This window comes from Microcebus murinus, chromosome 3 (genome assembly GCF_040939455.1).
Source record: "Microcebus murinus isolate Inina chromosome 3, M.murinus_Inina_mat1.0, whole genome shotgun sequence".
NCBI lineage: Eukaryota > Metazoa > Chordata > Mammalia > Primates > Cheirogaleidae > Microcebus > Microcebus murinus.
This window is the reverse complement of record NC_134106.1, coordinates 87226104-87241957: the sequence shown is the minus strand read 5'-3', so window position 1 is coordinate 87241957 and position 15854 is coordinate 87226104. Positions and strand designations below refer to the sequence as shown.

At 45.3% G+C, this 15854-nt stretch overlaps 1 pseudogene; it reads left to right on the top strand.

Moving 5' to 3' along the window:
• Positions 1-13070: 13070 nt before the first annotated feature.
• On the top strand, positions 13071-14748 carry LOC105856110 (SNW domain-containing protein 1 pseudogene; annotated as a pseudogene).
• The last annotated feature ends 1106 nt before the right edge of the window (positions 14749-15854 follow it).

Below are 15854 nucleotides of genomic sequence, written 5' to 3'. Positions count from 1 at the left end.
TCTATGCCAAGCTCCCACTCCTAGATCTAGTGACAACAGGACTGAGAAGTTGACAGGCAAGTTGAACCACAGGTGTCAGAAGTTTAGGATCAACAATGGGAGTTCTGGACAGGAAGACTTCTAGACCCTCTTGAGAACCCAGGTGGTGTAATCCACGCATGGGCCGCTGGGCTTATTTAGCCAGCATTTTGTATTTGTAAAGGACACCAATGAAAGCTTTGGACTGACTTTGTTCAGATCACTACAGGGAAACAGTGGTATGTATATATTTAAGTCCTGAACTCAGGACTTTGTAACTTTATCCCTGTAATTTAAACAGACTCAGGACCCAGTTTAAGCGTGGGGGCTGCTGACTTAGGATAGGCTATGGTAATCCCCATCAGGCCTCCAATTGGTAAGGTGTAGTTACTTGGCATCCCATTCCGTCTTCACTGTACGAGGAATTTCCTTCTGCCTTTGCCACACTGGATTTTGAAACTGTAGCTCCTATGTCAAGGTTGTGAATTTGTGGTGTTCTAAGTAAAAATTATTTCCCACAGGACAAAGAACACTACCCGCCACCACCCCCCATCCAAGGAAAAGCATAAGCAAGCTTCCCCAGGTAATTCAAGAATCCTCCAGTCCCCAGAGACCTTTTCCCTCCTCTCCCCTGGCTGAGAGTCCACTGGCACCACCTGGTGGCCTAGAGGCGCCACAACACACAGGAGGCTCAGGAGTCCCTGAGAGCTGGACACAACCCCCACCCCAGGAAGATCCCATGCACCAGGTGACAATGGGACCTTAGGATGGTTAGAAAACGCATCTCCTAGGGAAATGGGACAGACATCACCCCGTTAGAAGGAAATAAGGAGCCCAAACTCTAAGTCTACGATGGTGGGGCCAACACAGACCAGCACAGGCTGTGGCTCCAGAGGGGGCACGGCAGATGGACCCCCACCACTGAGCAGAGAGCCTCCAGGACAGGTCGGCAGGGACCCCCCCTCAAGCCTAGGAAGACATCACTGTCAAAGGGGTCAGGAGAGGTTTGTGGCCTCCCCAGGTGGCTCGAAGTTCACTGCACAGAATTGCTTTCCAAGGTAACACTTCCTATGCGATTTGCTCCTCAAATCACGACTTGGTAAGGTTATACCTGTTTCTGGGAAGTGAAAACTGATAAGAGGTCAGGTGTGAGACGAAAGTCGACACATACTGAAGTTCCTACTCATCACATCCTACGACAGCACCCTCGTCCCTAGGTAGAACACCCCCATCACATCCCTTTATCCTTATGGTCCCCAAGCTCATCTCTGGGCCCCCAGGGCTTCTGTCCATGTTTCCAGGACCCCAAGCCAGCTCACCTGTCTCCAGGTGCAGTCACAACCATGAGCCATTTCATGAACAGCACGAGTAGTGACTGCCAATAGCCAAACACGAATGAGTTTAGACCCAACTCCTCTATCCTAGAGTTTGTTTCCCCTGCTCTCCCCCAGTGACCGTCCCCCCCCCCAGCACACCTGCTGCTGGGTCAGTCTCAGAATTAAGTATTTCTAGCCTTTTGAGTTGGCCATGTGCTATCTAAGATTTTTCTTTGGGTTGGGCTACAAAAAAGCTCACTACGTATGGGTAGGTCTGAGGATATTGAAGTCTTAGCTCACCTTGTCATGCAAGAGCAGCATAAAGGATGTGGTTCTATAGTTCATTCCCTTCCTTAGCAGGGAGATTACAGGAATGGGAGTCACCAAGGCACAGTAGCATTCATGCTTTCCATTCCAAGGTATATAGACAAAGTTCAAAAGTTGATAAAACATTAACCCTATCATTATAGCATTAGTTAAGAATAGCTTTTATTTAAATTGCTGTAAGTCGAATCTCACCCACAGACACCACCTAACGGCTCAGAAACTAAACAAGGTGTGTGAATACCCAAACAAAAACCTAAAGGAAAGAAAACAGATCAACATGGGAAGAAATCAGCCAAAGAACTCAAGAAATATGAAGAACCAAATGGAAAACACACCCCTCAAAGAGGAGCACCAGCCGCCTAGAAACGGACACCAACCCAAATCAGGCAACCAATATGACAGAAAAGGAATTTCGTATGTGGATCATAAGAACACTCACTGACCTGCAACAACTCAACACAAAGAAATCACAAAAAGCCTCCAGGATATGGAACAAAGGTTCACTAAAGAGATCGACACAGTGAAGAAAACTTTAACCGAAGTCCTGGAGATGAAGAATCAACTCAGGGAATTACAAAATACTGTGGAAAGTCAAGAACAGGGTAGATCAAACAGAAGAAAGAATCTCAGATTGAAGATAACACCTTCCAATTAAATAAATCAGTCACAGAGCAGAGAAACAAAAGAGCAAAGCCTACGAGAACTGTGGGATTTTGTGAAGAAACCCAACATGAGGGTCATAGGGTTAGCAGAAGGGGAAGACAACACTCAAGGGCTAGACAGGCTTTTTGAAGATATAATAGAGGAAAATTTCCCAGGCCTTGCTCAAAATCTTGATATACAAAAGTTCAAGAAGCCTAGAGGACCCCTGGGAGATTCAATGCAAACAGGAAGACGTCACGACATGCAGTCATCAGCCTGACCAAAATATCAACTAAACAGGCCCTTATAAGAGCTGTAAGAAGTAACCTAACAAGGGAACGCCAATACAAATAACACCAGACTTCTCTACTGAGACTTTACAAGCAAGGAGACTGGGGCCCCATTCTCACTCTTCTGAAACAAAACAACGCCCAGCCTAGAATCTTATTTCCCTGCAAAACTAAGCTTCAGATATGAGAAAAAGACATTCTCAGACAAGCAAAGTCTCAGAGAATTCACCAAGACAAGACCAGCCCTACAAGAACTACTCAAAGCAGTGTTACGCACGGAGCACCATAATAAAAACTCATGAACAACCAAAACCCAAAGATTAAAGGCCAGATAATACAATGGCTCAAGAGAGAAATCAAAGCAACAACATCCAACCCAACAGAATGAACAGTAATCTACCTTACCTATCAGTTCTCTCAATAATGTGAATGGCTTAAACTCTCCACTCAAGAGACATAGGCTGGCTGAATGGATAAGAAAATACAGGCCAAGTATATGCTGTCTTCAGGAAACATCTAACCTGCAAGGATGCATATGGACTAAAAGTAAAAGGATGGAGATCAGTGTTCCAGGCAAGTGGCAGCCAAAAGAAGGCTGGCGTGGCAGTTCTAATTTCAGATGATTTAGTTTTTAAACCAACAAAAGTAGTGAAAGACAAAGGGTCATTATATAATGGTGAAGGGCACACTTCAACAAGAGATAACAATTTTAAATATATATGCACCCAACTTAGGTGCACCCAGATTCATAAAGCAAACCTTACTGGATCTAACCAAATGGATTAATAGCAACTCCATGATCACCAGAGATCAACAGCCCACTGATGGCACAAGACAGATCCTCCAAACAGAAAATTAATAATGAACTTAAACAAAACCCTGGAACAATTGGGTCTGACTGACATCTACAGGACATTCTACCCAAAATCCACTGAATATACTTTCTTCTCATCAGCTCACGGGACATTCTCTAAGATTGACCATATCCCTAGGACACAAAGAAAATCTCAAGAAATTTAAAAAAATAGAAATCATACCATGTACCTTCTCAGATCACAGTGGAATAAAAGCAGAAATCAACCATAACAGAAACTCACATTTCTACACAAAAATGTGGAAATTAAACAACCTCTTACTAAATGATCACTTCATAAATGAAGAAATCAAGATGGAAATAAATTCTATGAAGAAAATGACAATGGACAGACAAGTTATCAACTCCTCTGGGACACAGCTAAAGCAGTTCTGAGAGGAAAGTTTATCTCCATAAATGCCTATAACCAAAAGACAAGAAGATCACAAATAGACATTCTAATGAAACGACTCAAAGAGCTGGAAAAAGAACAGACCAGCCCCAAACCCAGCAGAAGTGAAAACAAGATCAAATCAGAACTAAACGAAATTGAAAACAGGGAAGCTATTCAGGAGATTAACAAAAAGTTGGTTCTTTGAAAAAACAAAATTGACACTATTGGCTAAGCTAACGAAAAGCAGAAAAGAAATCTCTAATAAGCTCCATCAGGAATAAAAAAGGAGACATCACAACTGATCCCAAAGAGATACAAGATATAATTTATGAAAACTACAAAAATCTTTATGCACAAACTGGAAAATGTGGAGGAAATGGACAAGTTTCTAGAAACACACAGCCTCCCTAGGCTCAACCGGGAAGAAATAGATTCCCTGAACAGACCAATCTCAACAGCTGAAATCGAAACAGCAATTAAAAATCTCCCTAAAAAGAAAAGTCCCGGTCCAGATGGCTTCACACCTGAATTTTACCACACTTACAAAGAAGAACTAGTACCTAATTTTGCAGAAACTATTCCACAACATCGAGAAGAACGGAAACCTCCCCGACACCTTTTATGAAGTATTACATTCTGATACCAAAACCAGGAAAGGATGCAACAAAAAAAGAAAACTACAGACCAATATCCCTAATGAATATAGATGCAAAAATTTTCAACAAAATCTTAGCTAACCGAATCCAGACACTTATCAAAAAAATAATCCATCACGACCAAGTGGGCTTCATCCCAGGGATGCAGGGATGGTTCAACATACGTAAGTCTATAAATGCAATTCACCACATAAACAGAAACAAAAATAAAGACCACGTGATTCTTTCAATAGATGCAGAAAAACCTTTTGGCAAAATGCAACACCCTTTCATGATACGAACACTTAATAGGCATAGAAGGGACATACCTAAAAATGATACAAGCCATATGACAGACCCATAGCCAACATCATACTGAATGGGGAAAAATTGAAATCATTCCCACTTAGAACTGGAACCAGACAAGGCTGCCCACTATCTCTACTTCTATGCAACATAGTGCTGGAAGTCTTGGCTACAGCAATCAGACAGGAAAATGGAATCAAAGGTATCCAAATAGGGGCAGAAGAGATCAAACTTTCACTGTTTGCTGATGATATATTATATCTAGAAAACCCCAACGAATCAACCAAGAAACTCCTGGAACTGATCAATGAATTTAGTAAAGTCTCAGGATACAAAAATCAATACACAGAAATCAGAGGCATTCATATATGCCAACAATCTAATTGAGAACCAAATCAAAGACTCAATTCCCTTCACAATAGCAACAAAGAAATTAAAGTACCTAGGAATATACTTAACCAAGGAGGTAAAAGACCTCTACAGGGAGAACTATGAAACACTGAGGAAGGAAATAGCAGAGGATGTAAACAGATGGAAATCCATACTATGCTCGTGGATCGGCAGACTCAACATCAAAATGTCTATACTACTCAAACTGATCTACAGATTCAATGGAATACCTATTAAAATCCCATCAGCATTCTTCAGATATAGAAAAAATAACTTTACGCTTCGTATGGAACCAAAGACCCCAAATATCAAAAGCAATTCTAGGCAACAAAAACAAAATGGGAGGCATTAATATGCCAGATATCAAGCTATACTACAAAGCTGTAGTAATTAAATCAATATGGTATTGGCACAAAAATAGGAATATTGACCAGTGGAACAGATGTGAGAATCCTGATATAAAACCGTCCTCATATAGCCATCTAATCTTTGACAAAGCAGACAAAAACATACGCTGGGGAAAAGAATCCCTTTTCAATAAATGGTGCTGGGAAAACTGGATAGCCACCTGTAGAAGGCTAAACCAGGACCCACACCTTTCACCTCTCACAAAAACCAACTCACGCTGGATAACAGACTTAAACCTAAGGTATGAAACTATTAGAACTCTAGAGGAAAAAGTTGGAAACACTCTCCTAGACATCGGCCTGGGCAAAGAGTTTATGAAGAAGTCCCCAAAGGCAATCACAGCAGCAACAAAAATAAATGGGACATGATCAAACTACAAAGCTTCTGCACAGCCAAAGAAGTAGTCATGAGAGTAAACAGCCTACAGAATGGGAGAAAATTTTTGCATCCTATGCATCCGATAAGGGACTGATAACTAGAATATACTTAGAACTCACGAAAATCAGCAAGAAAAAAAAAAAATCAAATAACCCTATTAAAAAGTGGGCAAAGGACTTGAACAGAAACTTTTCTAAAGACAGAAGAATGGCCAACAGACATGAAAAAATGCTCAACATCTCTAATCAGGGAAATGCAAATCAAACCACAATGATATATCACTTAACTCCAGTGAGAATGGCCTTTATCAAAAAGTCTCCAAACAATAAATGCTGGCATGGATGCGGAGAGAGAGGAACACTCCTACACTGCTGGTGGGACTGCAAACTAGTTCAACCTCTGTGGAAAGCAATATGGAGATACCTTAAAGCGATACAAGTGAATCTACCATTTGATCCAGCAATCCCATTGCTGGGCATCTACCCAAAAGATCCAATGACACTCTACAAAAAAGACACCTGCACTCGAATGTTTATAGCAGCACAATTCATAATTGCAAGGCTGTGGAAACAGCCCAAGTACCCATCAATCCAAGAATGGGATTAAAATGTGGTATATGTATACCATGGAGTACTATTCAGCTCTAAGAAACAACAGTGATATAGCACATCTTATATTTTCCTGGTTAGAGCTGGAACCCATACTACTAAGTGAAGTATCCCAAGAATGGAAAAACAAGCACCAGATATATTCTCCAGCAAACTGGTATTAACTGAGTAGCACCTAAGTGGTCACATAGGTACTACAGTAATAGGGTATTGGGCAGGTGGGAGGGGGAGGGGGGCGGGTATATACATAATGAGAGATGTGCACCATCTGGGGGATGGGCATGGAGACTCAGGCTTGTGGGGGTAGGGGGGAAATGGGCATTTATTGAAACCTTAAAATCTGTACCCCCATAATATGCCGAAATAAATTGCTGTAAGGTTTATTCATTTAATTCACCTTCCAACAGACCTAACAAGCCAGTTATAGGTGATCATTTTGTCAAATCCTGCTGCCAGCTCACATAAATGAGAAACAGCTTTTTCTGTGAGACTTTGAAGATGCTTAATATGAAGTCCTCATATGCTTAGGTCAAATGGATTCAAGTTTTTTACCATCACAATTTACGCTATTTGAAGCTCAGAAAAGCAGGCCTGACTTATTACAGATCACCCTGATGAGGCAAGGACAGACCTGGTTGACCTGACAGTGGCTTTCATAGCCCTACCCAAACAGCCACCCTCAGGTGTGGAGTTACAGCCCCAGCCCCAGATCGGCCCTTGACTGTAAAATTCAGGGATCAGGCTAGAGACGACCAGCAAGTGATGGGGGCAAGTTCTCATCCACAGGTCCCTGACCACTCACCAGCCCCTCCTCCAGGAGCACAAGGGGCCAAATATTCTCCAGTCACCCCACTACAAGGTCAATCTGCCCAGGCCACCTCAGCACAGGACTGGCATCCCCTCATCAGCAGACCCAAAGACCACGTGAGGCAGGAGTTACGCTACAAGAGCATGTTCAGAATTAGATGTACATGAGTATCCTAGGAAAATCTATAGATGCTGTAAGATGCTGACTCCATGGAGATGTTTTGGGCTCCAGCCAGGGTGGAGGTGGGGGTGGGGGGGTGATGGCATACCCAGCAATGCTAAGAGCAAGGCACCAGGCCACATGAACCTGTCCAACTCTACACAGCCAATCCTCATAGGCGACTTTGTCCTCAGATGAGCACACAGCTTCCTAACCCAAGAAGATCCTTAAGGGAGGCAAGCTTGTTTCCCACCAGCTCCGTCGTCTGGGACATCCCACCTCTTTACCAGTAGCTGCCCAAGATCACTGTCAGTTTATCTTGGTCAGAAACACTGCAGCGATTCACAACTCTGTCCATGCGTGTTTCTCACCAGGGAAGACAGAATGATCAAGCTGAAGGTGACTCCCCACCTTGCTGGGATCCAGACTGTCAGTCTCCCCTGAGAAGTGGTCAAGGGCAGAGCTCCATCTATAAGGACTGCTTTAGGTCCATGCCCCTCTGACCTCTGCAGTTAAGATAAACCCTCTAAGCAGCTAGTCACTGGAAAGGACACCTGAGCGGGAGATGCAAGCCCTTTGGAGCCTTCTACTAACAGAAGGGCCATGCTCACTTGGGTCTTCTACCCCGAAGGCCCGGGAGGTTCCAGCAATCACCGGGACAGGCATCAGTGAACTCAAGGAGTCCAGAAGCCTCTGAACTCTGGAGAAACTGGGCACGTTCTTGGTTTCTCAACTGGTTTAGTGCACAGCAGGAAGTCTAACAAGCATCATTGAAGAGATTCACCTTGTTCCCCAGTCTTTGCCAATGGGCAGATCTTTATGTAAGCATTCCTATCTATTTGCAAACTGTCCCAAGTCTGACTGATCCTTAGGGTATCTAAGCTGTTCATTGACTCTCAAGCACTACCTGATGGTCCAGAGTTGCCCTTGAGGTCAGGATGGATGTGCAGAATCCGGGTGAGGGAGTTGGGGGTATGTGGGCTTCATTATCCAGGGACTGAAGCAGGTATGACCTTCCCCCACAGCTTAATTTCAGTCACATAACCACCACATCAAGCATAGATCTGATAGCAGGTTTATGCTCCCAAAGAGACCCCAGAAGAAAGTCATCTAGATTGAACCACCTCCATAGGCAGTTCCTGCTTTGGCAATGGCTCAAACCTAGACATACAATTCCCATGTAACCCAGAAATTCCACTGTTAGGTTCACCCACAAGAATTGAAGACAGGAAGTCAAGCAAACATTCACATGCCAGTGTTCATCATGGTACTGTTTCAAAGTGTGGCATTGCCACCTGAGTATCACTATGCCAAGGGATGGAGATTTGAAGATTGGATGCCTGAATAAACACTAGACAGTTCACAAGGAATGAGGTTCTTGCTCATGACACATCAAACCCTGAGATCATGCAAAGTGAAATAAGCTAGACAGAAAGGACAAATGTGATCCATTTATAACATGTCCAGAGTAGGCAAATTTAGAGACTAGAAGTGACCAGGGGCTCAGGGAGGGAAATCAGTTAATGGTATTCGTGGAATGAACAAGTTAGCAGTGATGGGTGCACAACATTGAATTGAATACCACCGGTTGTGTACTTAGATGGCTGAAGTAGGATTTGCTATGTTTAGCCACCAAAAGAGGGTGGCCTTTTTGTTATATGGGTCTATTGTGTATGTGCTAATGCAATCAGGGGTTAAAAGTGCAAATACAGTTACACTTCATAATACTACTTGGTTTCGATGCCCTCGGGAACTGCCCCCATTCCTCGGCTGCCTCCCACCCCCCAGCACTTCCCCACAGTATCAGCCTAATGCTGGGGGGTAGGGAGGGTGGGCAGGTTAGGGTAGGGAGTGGGCTCTGCCAAGACAGTGCTGGTGACCCAGAGGGACTACTCTAGGGTGGGGAGGCAAAGCACAAGTTAGTGGTGGGTGGTGGGGGAGGTGGCATCTGTAAGGAGGGATGGGGTTGGAGCAGCTGCCAGTCTGTGTGCTGGGCCCGGCCCACTCCCCTACTCACCCCTCCACCATCCCTGCCTCCCTACCGTTAACCCCTTCCCCAGAAACCCTTTTGCACGGATCACAAACGGACGGTTTACAAAATGACATAGCAGTTTCACAATATCCATGGCTAGGGCTTTTTTCCCCGTTTTTCAGGTTCTCTTCTATACAATGTACAATTCCTTTTAAATGGATCAAGAAATGGCTTATATACATGAGTCCTTGTTATAACATCTCGGCAGCAAATATCATAAGCTAACAAAGATAATGATGGAAGGGAAGGGAGCCAAGGACAGGGATGGGGGAGGGGGTGTGGAGAGAAGGGTTATACTTTCTGAAGGACTGGTGAGAAATTGGAATGGTTGGGGAAAAGGAACGAAAAGTAAAATATCAAGAAGCATCTTTACAAAGCAGTTCTAATTCCTTTTGAAGGAGAAAGCTAATTCCTTTTGAAGGGGAAAGAAAGGTAAACAAAGCAGGAAAACATTTGTCTCAAAAAATTGTCTCCCATACATATATCCAAAAATGTGGGGAAAATACTTATTCCAGGGATTGAGGGAGTCCAGATGCTGTGGTCAAATGACAAAATAAAACTGACAAATAAGAACCTCTGTCCCCCAGTTTTACCCAAGCCTTACCACTAGGAACCCTGATGATTTTACTTCTAGGAACCCCACCTAGTCTCACGGCGATGGGAGCGAAGTCTCATTCCTCCAGCAGGCAAGACAAACTTCTGCAATGCCCAGAGTTCTCCCCTTACGGATCACCAACTACCAAATCTAACAGACCTGAGGATGGGAAACACCTAGCTCCAGCCCTCTTTAGTCTTCTTGTACCCCCAAATATTTGAATAACCAAGAACTCAAACCAGATCCTGGAAGCTCAATCCAGGCACATAACTCAGTACTTGCTGTGCTGGGTTTCCTGCTGTTATGTGGCAGGAGACAGCCTGCTGTACACCAGGGCCCCACCAGGACTCTGCCTCTCCCCACTACGCTGTGTCCTGGGACACACGCCCCAGAGTCAGTTCAGACGAGGTGGCTCCGAGGCCAAGACTGTCCCAGAGGTGTCATCTGGAGACAGGTCAGCAGCAGACGGCTGCATGCAGCCTCTCCCCAGTGCCTGCATGCGACACTCTAGAAACGCCTCCTGTTCCCCGGTGACTCTGGCATCCTTCTTTCCTTGACCTCAAACAAGGTGGCAACACTGCTGACAAGGAGCACACAGATGTCTGAGAGCAGAAGCCATAACACCTGGGCAGGCCAGCCCCCAACACACACACACACGCCCTCCAGTTCAAGGTGAGGTGGGAAGTGGCCGGGCAGGAGTCCCAGAGCAGGGAATTCTCCACCAAATGCAGGAAGCCTTTAACATATGGTAAGGGAACTCCCAAGAGAGGTGGCAGGCATGTGGGGAACATGGGGTGACACAAGACAGCCCTGGCTGCATCCCTCCGACTTCGGAGGGTGCAAGGCCAGACTTGACCCGGACACTTCAGGTTAGGCACCAAGGTTTGGGAGGAGAGAAAAGAGTTGACGGGAACCTGGCTTTCTTTCCCTGAGTTACTGTGGTGGGCTCACAAGTGAGACAAAGCCCAGGTTACTCTCATCTGATAACCTATCCAACAAGTGAACCTGTAACAACCCAGTCACTATAGCATGTCCCTTGCTCTATTCTCCTTGGCAACATCCTGTGACACTCAGTACAGAAAGAGCCCCATCCCCATAGCTCAGGGACATCTGAACAATTCAAGGTCTTCACCAATGTCCCTAAGGTCTTATACGTCTGAGAAGTTCCATGTAAACATTAGACACCACTTCCTTCATGAAACAGCTTTGTTCTGTTGCCAGGAGAGAAGAATTAGGGGGCAGGTACGATCTCCATGGGTGTGGCTTGCATCACATCTGACGTGATTAAAGGTCAGGGCAAAGTAAACATGGAATTAAGACCAAGACATGAGCTGGCATGGGTAGGATGTTTTCTAAGATCTACGAGGGATGAGTGTCAAGGGAAGGCCACTAAGGGCTAACGGTTTTTTTAGAAAATCAAATTTATTCTGTGTAGGGAATGGGGCCAACCCTTCTCAGTTCCAGGATGCCATCTATCTTTAAGCAGTCAGGAGAAGGGCTGCCCACTCACTTCGCAGGTGGTGGACATTCAGGAGCTATTGGGGGCGGGGCGTCTCTGCCAGTGCGGGCTGGCCCTCGCCCCCTCCTGAGAGCGGAAGACCAGCTCCCCAGCCTGCAGCACCTGCCCGGCCGGCCACATACTGCCTGGCCTGTACTGATGGTAAAAGTAGGTCTAAGGTTTTGCAAGGTAAGAGTCCCACGGCAAAGACGTTCCTGTCTTAAGTCTAAGACCACACGATCAGCTCAGAAAAAGGGCAGAGCCATTGGACGAGTCCAGAACCTACAGACCTAGGAGCATGGGCTGCCTAGAGTTCTGCCACCAGAACTGTGAGTCACCTGCCCTGCCCTCCTGAGGCCAAGCAGCTCTGCAACCCTCTCTTCCCCACTTCCATCTCCCCAAAGGAGGGCACAAAGTGCTTATCGAGGAGAGCAGCAGGGGCCACGAATTCAGTGTTTAAGCCAGACAGCCTCGTCCCACTCAAGGTGGATCAAAGTTCTGACTCAAAGGCCCTTAGTTGAGCATTCTGTCCGCCTTGAATGATCAAAGGAACACGGTTCCCCCTTCCAAACATTCCTGATCATTGAAAAGTCACCTTAGTAGGCTTAGGTCATGCAGGGATTTGACAGTATGTTATTGTGGCTATGTTTTGCAGGAGCCATCCCCAGCACTCAACACCCCAGAAGTAGTTGTGGGATTTTTTTGAGACAACCTAGCAAGACTGAGTGCTGTGGCATGAGCCTAGCTCACAGCAACCTCAATCTCCTGGGCTCAAGCAATCCTTCTGCCTCAGCCTCCCGAGTAGCTAGGACTACAGGCATGTGCCACCATGCCTGGCCAAATAACATAGAAAAAGTTACTATAAATAGAAATTAATTGGCTAGAGACAGGGTCTTGCTCTTGGCTCCAGCTGGTTTCAAACTCCTGACCTCAAGCAATCCACCGGGCCTCGGCCTCCCAGAGTGCTGGGATTATAGGCATGAGCCACCATGACCGGCCAGTTGTGGGATGTTCTTACGATAGGGAAAAGCCCCCACACCTGGGAGCCCTGAGGCAAAATCCACTGCAGATTGGATACATGAGAAGCTTATTGGCTGATCCTACTAATCCTACCATTAATCGGATAATCTTGCATGCTCATAGGTGATTGGCTACGTGTGATCCAAGAACCGTATATAAGACTGGAGAGAAGGCAGCCTCCTCTGGAAGCTGAGCAGTTGGGACGACCGGGAACCTGCTAAGATGAATCCTTTAAGGTGAAGCTCATCAGAGAGCTGAATGAGCGAGAGGTCCAGCTTGGGGTGTCGGAGAAGGTGTCCTGGCACTCCGAGTACAAAGACAGCGCCTGGATCTCCTTGGAGGTCTTCCTTATGAATTGACTGAAGGTGACATCTGTTTTCTCCCAGTATGGGGCGGAAGATGGCGCTCACCAGCTTTTTACCTGCACCTACTCAGCTATCTCAGGACCAGCTTGAGGCTGAAGAGAAGGCAAGATCTCAGAGGTCACGCCAGACCTCACTGGTATCCTCCCGAAGAGAACCTCCCCCATACGGCTATTGGAAAGGCTGGATACCTCGGTCATTAGAGGATTTGGGAGATGGAGGCGCTTTTCCAGAGATCCATGTGGCCCAGTATCCACTGGACATGGGACGAAAGAAAAAAGTGTCGAATGCACTGGCCATTCAGGTGGATCCTGAAGGAAAAATTAAGTATAATGCAATTGCTCGACAAGGACAGTCAAAAGACAAGATCATTTATAGCAAATACAGTGACCTGATTCCAAAGGAGGTTATGAATGCAGATGATCCAGACCTGCAAAGACCCGACGAAGAAGCTATTAAAGAGGTAACAGAAAAAACAAGGGTAGCCTTAGAAAAATCCGTATCGCAGAAGGTTGCCGCAGCCATGCCAGTTCGAGCAGCTGACAAACTGGCTCCTGCTCAGTATATCCGATACACACCATCTCAGCCAGGAGTGGCTTTCAACTCTGGAGCTAAACAAAGGGTTATTCGCATGGTAGAAATGCAGAAAGATCCAATGGAGCCTCCAAGGTTCAAGATCAATGAGAAAATCCCCCGGGGACCATCCTCTCCTCCTGCACCTGTCATGCATTCTCCTAGCCGAAAGATGACTGTAAAGGAACAACAAGAGTGGAAGATTCCTCCTTGTATTTCTAACTGGAAAAATGCAAAGGGTTATACAATTCCATTAGATAAATGTCTGGCTGCTGATGGAAGAGGGCTACAGACAGTGCACATAAATGAAAATTTTGCCATCCTGGCTGAAGCTCTCTACATTGCTGATCGGAAGGCCCGTGAAGCTGTGGAAATGCGTGCCCAAGTAGAGAGAAAAAGGGCTCAGAAAGAAAAGGAGAAACATGAAGAGAAACTTAGAGAAGTGGCCCAGAAAGCCAGGGAGAGGAGAGCTGGGCTCAAAACCCATGTGGAAAAAGGATGGGGAGGCACGTGAGAGGGACAAAATCCGGCATGATAGGCGAAAAGAAGGACAGCATGACCGGAATCTTTCTAGGGCCGCTCCTGATAAGAGGTCGAAACTTCAGAGAAATGAAAATCGGGGTATCAGTGAAGTCATTGCTCTTGGTGTGCCCAATCCTTGGACTTCCAATGACGTTCAGTATGACCAAAGGCTCTTCAACCAATCCAAGGGTATGGACAGTGGATTTGCAGGTGGAGAAGATGAAATTTACAATGTTTATGATCAAGCCTGGAGAGGTGGTAAAGATAGGGCCCAGAGTATTTATAAGCCCAGTAAAAATCTGGACAAGGACATGTATGGTGATGACCTAGAAGCCAGAATAAAGACCAACAGATTTGTTCCCGACAAGGAATTTTCCAGTTCAGACCGTAGGCAGAGAGGCAGAGAAGGACCAGTTCAGTTTGAGGAAGATCCTTTTGGCTTGGACAAGTTTTTGGAAGAAGCCAAACAGCATGGTGGCTCTAGAAGACCTTCAGATAGCAGCCGCCCCAAGGAACATGAGCATGAAGGCAAGAAGAGGAGGAAGGAGTAGACACACGTCTCTTCAAAGTGAATGAACTATTATTCAAAACCCTAATGATGCAAGTCATATGGGGAATACTTTGGCTGCGTTATGCTGTAACTGATAAAGGAGACAGATTTTTAAGCTGCAGGAAAAGGATTTGGTGCGGTGGGATTCTGAGGGCTGGGTTTGGCCTTGTCTTCTGAAAGCTGAAAAGGTTCGCTGGTTTGCCGCAAGGCCGGTGTGGACGGAAGGCCACGTTCCCACCTTGCGGTGGGAGTGGGCTGCGAGAAGCCCGCAGTCTAGGCTGAGGTGTTCTCCAGGAAGCAGATCTGAATCTGCTCAACCTCTGCGTCCTGGAGAAAGATGGCTTCATAATGGATGTACTCAACAAACCAGAAAAGTTTTTAAGGAAGATGCTGGGCAGGCTGATATCCTTTGATCTTGGAAGGAAGAAAGATGCCTGTAAACACCTGGAAGTTACCACTGGATAAACACGCTGTTCCCTGGGTTAGAACCCTGAGGTCCATCTCATAATTGTCCATTCTCTTGAATTTGAAAACTCGAGAATCATACAGTCATGATGGCCTTTTGCATCTCACTTTTGTGTTAGTATAATTTTAAATTTCAGAGTACTAAGGGGGTACAAATGTTTTTAGTCTTTTATAATGCTTGAGTCATGGTTATAAGTGCATGTCACCCAGATAGTGTTCATTCTTCATTGTATTTTGGGTAGGTTTTCACAGCTATCCTCTCCTCCCTCCCCCCCCTCCTGTGATGTCCATTGAGTTATACTTCATTCTACGCACAGGTGTGCTCAGTTAGTTCCAATTTAATAGTGAGTACGTGTGATGTTTTTCCATTATTTAGGTATTTTACTCTGGATCATAGTCTCCAATTCCATCCATATTGTTGCAAAAGGCATTAAGTCATCCTTCATGGCTGAGTAGTATTCCATGAGATACATATACATTTTGTTAATCGAGTTGTGAATCGATGGGCATTTGTGTCGATTCCACATCTTTGCAATTGCAAATTGTGCTGCAGTAAACATTTGGTTGTCATTTTTTGATAAAATGACTTCTTTTGGGTAAATGCCATTTGATCCAGCAATACCACTACTGGGTAAGTCTACTTTTATTTAGTTCTTTGAGGAATCTCCATACTATATTCCATAGAGGTACTAATTTGCAGCCCCA